A 6188-nucleotide genomic window follows, 5' to 3' on the forward strand; every position below is an offset into this window, starting at 1 on the left:
GTCTAAAAATATGGTACGTGGTGATATTCAAACTTTACATGGTGAGCATGTTTGCAATGCATGTATGCTAGGCAAACATAGTAGAAACCCGTTTCCTAAAACCACCATGTTCCGTGCCACGAGACCATTCGAGTTAGTTCACACCGATTTATGTGGACCAATCTCGCCTCCTACCTTAGGAGGAAACCGGTATTTTATGCTTCTTGTAGATGATCATACGAGGTACATTATACTATTAAAAATAAGAATGATGCTTTGGATATTTTCCAAAAGTTTAAACAGGAAGTGGAGTTAGAGCATTCGTTAAAGGTTAGAGCTCTAAGAAGTGTTCGAGGTGGCGAGTTTCTCAACAAACTTTTCACCGAATATTATGATCAAGAAGGAATAAAAAGAATGTTTACGGCTCCTTACTCTCCTCAACAAAACGGTGTAGTCGAAAGGCGAAACCGAATGGTCCTAAATGCAACAAGAAGTATGATGAAAGCTATGGACCTTCCCCAAAATTTATGGGGAGAAACGGTGAGACACTCGGTTTACGTATTGAATCGGGTACCAACTAAAGCATTGAAGACGGTAACCCCCTATGAAGCCTTGATGGGCCGAAAGCCCAACATAACACACTTACGAGTGTTTGGGTGTTTAACCTGCATGAAGATACCCACCGTCAACCTTCAAAAGTTAGACGATCGGAGTATGGAGGTTGTACATCTCGGAACCGAACCGGAATCAAAAGCTTATAGGTTGTACGGCCCGGCTCAAAACCGTATTCATGTGAGCCGGGATGTCCGTTTCGAAGAAAGTCAAAAGTTTGACTGGTCTCGACATACCGACTCGTTTCAAGTCGGAACCGGACCTGAATGGATTGAATTTATAATCGAGCATGTCCAAGAAGAAGTTCAACAAGAAATTCCAGTTGAAAACGAAGACCCAACAAGCCTTAACGTGCCTGAATTTGAAGACCAACCGGAAGAAAATCCCGAACCTGAGTTGCGAAGAACTGGTCGTCAATCAGTCCCACCGAAAAGATTTGAAGATTATGTAATGTCGAGTGAAGGAGAATGTCTTCTCCTTGATGAAGAGCCAGCTACCTTTGAAGAGGAAAATAATTCTAATAAATGGCGAGAAGCAATGAGATCCGAATTAGTCTTAATCAAACAAAACAATACGTGGGACTTATGTTACCTACCAGTGGGTCACAAGGCGATTGGTTTGAAGTGGGTGTTTAAAACCAAACATGATGCAGGCGGGTCAATATAAAAGTACTAAGCAAGATTAGTCGCGAAGGGGTACGTGCAAGAGCACGGGGTAGACTTTGATGAGGTTGTTGCCCCGGTGGCGAGAATGGAAATCGTACGCTTGATTTTAGCAATTACAACGAATTATAGTTGCTTCGTTTACCATTTGGACGTTAAATCGGCGTTCTTAAATGGTGAGTTGAAGGAAGAAGTGTACGTGAAACAACCTGGTGGTTTTGAAGTTCTCAGGAAACACGGTATGGTTTATAAGTTACGAAAGGCTTTATACGGTCTTCGCCAAGTACCACGAGCTTGGAACGTAAAACTCAACAAAACGTTGTAGGGTTTGGATTTTATTCGATGTCCAAGAGAACCAGCGGTGTACAAGCGGAATACGAGAACCGACATTCTCATTGTTGGTGTATATGTCGATGATCTTATTGTGACTGGGTCGAGTCAAGCCGAGATTGAGAAATTCATAAGTCAAATGAAGAATGAGTTCGAGATGCAAGATCTTGGAATGTTATCATATTACTTGGGCATTGAAGTAACCCAAAAGAAGCACGAGATAAAGTTGAAACAAAAAGCTTATTCTAATAAAATTTTAATGAGTTCAGGTTTAAGCGAGTGTAACCCAACTTGATTTCCTATGGAACATCGGTTGCAAGTGACGAAAGATGAAGAAGGAGAGCCCGTTGATGCAACCGAATATCGGAGAATAATCGGTAGCTTAAGGTATTTAACTTACACGAGACCTTATTTGAGTTACTCAGTTGGAGTTGCTAGTAGGTTTATGCAAGAACCGAAACAATCCCATATGCAGATTCTGAAGTATATATTGCGATACGTACAAGGCACGAGTGGATATGGTTTAACGTATGGATGCGGCAATAGAGAGTTGGTTGGTTTTTGTGATAGTAGTTACGGTATGGATCAGTCTGATGGACGAGGTACCACCGGAATGGCGTTTTATTATGGTGGTGCATTGATCTCATGGCTCTCACAAAAACAACAAACCGTAGCCTTGTCATCATGTGAATCTGAGTACATGGCAGCATCAACCGCGGCTTGTCAAGCTATATGGTTAAGGGGATTGTTAAGCGAGTTGACCGGGCATGAAGAAAAGGTGGTGACTTTACATGTGGATAATAGATCCGCTATTGATCTGATGAAGAATCCGGTGTTTCATGGAAGAAGTAAGCATATTAATATTAGATTTCACTTCATTCGTGAATGAATTGAACGTGGTGAAGTCCAAGTTGAGCAAATTAGCGGAGAGAAACAAAAGGCGTATATTCTTACAAAAGCGCTACTGAAGTTAAAGTTTGAAGAGATGAGGAAATTACTCGGGATTGAAGATCTGAAAGGAACGAATCAAAATTAAGGGGGTGAATGATAATTATAATCCCGATTCATTAACTATAAAACCGAGGGGTGGCTACGTTGATCTCATGGGGAGGAGAAGGAGAAGATCAAATTCAAATATATTATTTAAAGTTTAAATTTATCTTTTATTAGTTTTCTCGTTGTTGTCAAATTGTGTTTGTTAGGTTTACAAATACCTTTGAGTTTTTCATTATTAAAATAGAGAAAAGAAAATAAAGATAGTTGAAATTGAAGTCAAGAAAAACCATCTCTGCATCTCTCGTTTCCTCTTGTTCATTCCGATTTATTAAAGCATCACACCATTTATTATTATTTGATACAATCTCTATTATTCTCTACTACAAGTTCAAGTTGACCAACAACAATAATCACCAATCCCTTGGTTAACAACAGTTGCACGACGAAAGGTTTTTGTTTCCAGTTTACGATTCAAAAACATAGAATATTCCAAGATTAATAAATCCAAATAATCTCCAACAGTTTATCGGTGTGTCAGACTTGGAGTGTCAAAATTAGTTTGGACAATTGATATTTCGTCTCGTGAAGGCTTACTTGAGTATGAACAGGGCCGTCTTTGAGAATCTCTTAAAATTTCGGGACTTGACACGAGTAAAACAAAGGTTCCTAAAATCATGTTTTTAAATTATGTGATAAATAATTTGACAATTTATCAATTTGGTTACATTTTCAAAGACAAGTATGAACAAAAAAATATAATAATAATAATAATAATAAATAAACAATCTAATAAAATGACTCATAAAATACAAAGAAAAGTTTATAATCTATAAAAAATAGAACACCACTCATAGGGCTGGCAATTTATACACGAGACACGAATACACGACACGTACCTACACGACTTTAACAGGTAACGGGTAAGACCTTAACAGGTTTCGTGTACTAAACAGGTAGACACGAAATTACCTGTTAATTTTCGTGTCTAAACAGGTATAATACCTGTTTACCTGTTAGATACCTGGTTATTTTTAAAATTAAATAAATATATATAAAATATATATAGTTATTATAACTCATATTAAAATATCCCTAACCCTAATTCTTCCTCACAAGTCACAAGTTACACCAGCCGTCACTCACCAAAACCCGTCGCCGTCACTCACCGAAACCCGTCGCCGGCCATCACCAAAATCCGTCGCCGGCCGTCCCTCTCACGCCGGCTATTACCAGCCGCTGCCATACGCTCTCCGGCCTCCACCCGTCGCGTCCAGCTGTCCATACTCTCTCTGTCCTCCGATATCGTTCATCATTCTTGCCATTTTGGTAAGTTATTGTTTTGTTTCGTTCATCATTCATTCAGGCTATCACTAAATCGACTCATCGTTCATTCTTCAGTTCCGTTCACCCGTCGCCTCCACTTCACACAAAATTCTTCAGCAGGCCATCACCCGTCGCCTCCAGTTCCGTTCATCATTCATTCTTGGTAAGTTATTGACTATACTTATTTTGTGTGTATGTTTGATTGCTTGGAATTGAAGATTTGAGAAGAAAGACCTATTGGAACTTGGAAGCTTGGAACTTGATATTGCTTTCAATATATTTTGATTAGAATTCTATGTGTTTTTGTCTTAAATTTGTTAAGGAGCATGGATTTATGTTTTATTTTAAGACTTTAATGAACTTTCGTCGACTTTTGTTTCGTTAAAAGGTTGTCAAATTTGCGTTTCAAAACAGCTATTATTGTGTATTATCGTGTACTATCGTGTATACCAGGTATTAACAGGTTCGTGTTCGTGTTTGGGTTACAGGTACACGATAAGTTTTCGTGTCGTGTACAGGTATACCCATTTCGTGTTCGTGTCATATCGTGTACGTGTATACACGATATGCCAGCCGTAACCACTCATACGAATTGAACTAATAATCTTTGATTACATAAACTGGCACTCATTAGTTATTACATCGAGTTATTTTTTTACAATCATGTGTCTTTCAAATAGGATTGGATCAATCATTCTCCTTTTGGGCCGGCCATGAATATAAGAACTAGTTTCAACTGTCGAGAAAAGTTAGCTAAATTAAATAGGCCCAAATTTACACACCCCCAAAATTGTAATTCCTTCCCGTCTCTCACCCCATGTTAGCTTAATATTGTTATATGTTTTATATCTTTCAAACTTATATTTGAAGTTTTGCCTCAAACTTTACATGGTAACTTTTTAAACTTAATTTCATTGAGGTTTTGCCACAAAGTTATACATAATAACTTTTTAATTGAAGTTTTGCCACAAAGTTTTACATAGTAACTTTTCAACTTTCATTTCTTTTAGATTTTGCATTCAAACTTTTATATATTACCCTTTTGACCCCTCAATTTTAGTTTTAATATTTTCATTTGTTGGCTCATCAACTTTGATGATCAAACATTTACCCTTTCAACTCACATCTTTAATATTTGCCCCTTAACTTTTGTAATGGTATTTTTGTCGTTTCAACTTTTATCACAATATTTTTAGCATTGGAACTTTAGCCAAAAAAAATATTATATTTTTCACCTCTGGTTACAAAAATTTGGAAGCTTTTAAACTTTTAGACTTTCAACTTTGGTCAAAAAGGTTTTAGACTTTCAAATTTGGCCACAAAACTTTATTGTAATGAATCATAACTTTATTGTAATGAATCATACTGTTATCGGCCGATTTCTCACCATATACCCGTCGCATATGTGTGGTAACCTTTGGACATGTAATGTTTTTAAGTTTAACGTTGTCCGTCACAATGCACGGGTACATATACTTGTTTAATTCAAAATCGAATGACACATTTAGGTGTTTATAAAAATATGTTGTTCACATTTGGGATGGCTACTTTAACAAAGAAAGGAAGCAAGCTACCTGGCTGCTTAAGCATTAAGTAATCACATATCTCTCAAGATTTTAAATATTAAATCATCGAATAAAAAACTCAACAACAAATTCTGGAAATTTTAGAGGAAGGGTGGACAAAAACGGGTCAAACTAAACTAATGTTAAAAAAAAGAAATAGAAAAAAGTTGTTCTTTCTTATTTCTTCACGACTAAAGACTAAAGACTAAAGAGACTCATTGTAATAACTTTTTAGGTAGTGCACTAGCGTTTAGTAATGCTCGGAATGAAATGTATCATTGTGATAGAATGAAAATAAGGGTGTTTGGTTGGTTAATGAAATAAAATCACCCATTACACAAGAAATCTCATTCACTCTAAACACATAAAACCTTTTAATCTGCTTTCACCTCACTTTCTTGACAACGCCACTTGATCACCACCATCATTGGTCGTCGTTACCGTCGCGACCATTACAACCACCACCACCACCAACCACCACTGTCACAACCACCGCTATTACCATTTTTTTTATTTTGGTAAAAAAAATTATTTTGAGGCAGTGGTATTTTTGTCATTTGTATTTCATTTCTTCTATATTCCTACCTATCGTACAACACAACGCATTGATCCATTTCTTTACTATAGGTTAACCAAACATGAGAATAAAATGGTATTGATCCATTTCAATCCATTATCGATTCCACTCCATTTTGATCTCCATTCCATTAATATCTCATAC

At 36.9% G+C, this 6188-nt stretch overlaps 1 pseudogene; it reads left to right on the forward strand.

The window, feature by feature from the left end:
• Window positions 1–1884: 1884 nt before the first annotated feature.
• Window positions 1885–2472, forward strand: LOC143596619 (secreted RxLR effector protein 161 pseudogene; annotated as a pseudogene).
• The last annotated feature ends 3716 nt before the right edge of the window (window positions 2473–6188 follow it).

Source organism: Bidens hawaiensis, unplaced genomic scaffold (assembly GCF_021521415.1).
Source record: "Bidens hawaiensis isolate Kalapana, Puna unplaced genomic scaffold, B.hawaiensis_p1.1 tig00046767_1, whole genome shotgun sequence".
Taxonomy (NCBI): Eukaryota; Viridiplantae; Streptophyta; class Magnoliopsida; order Asterales; family Asteraceae; genus Bidens; species Bidens hawaiensis.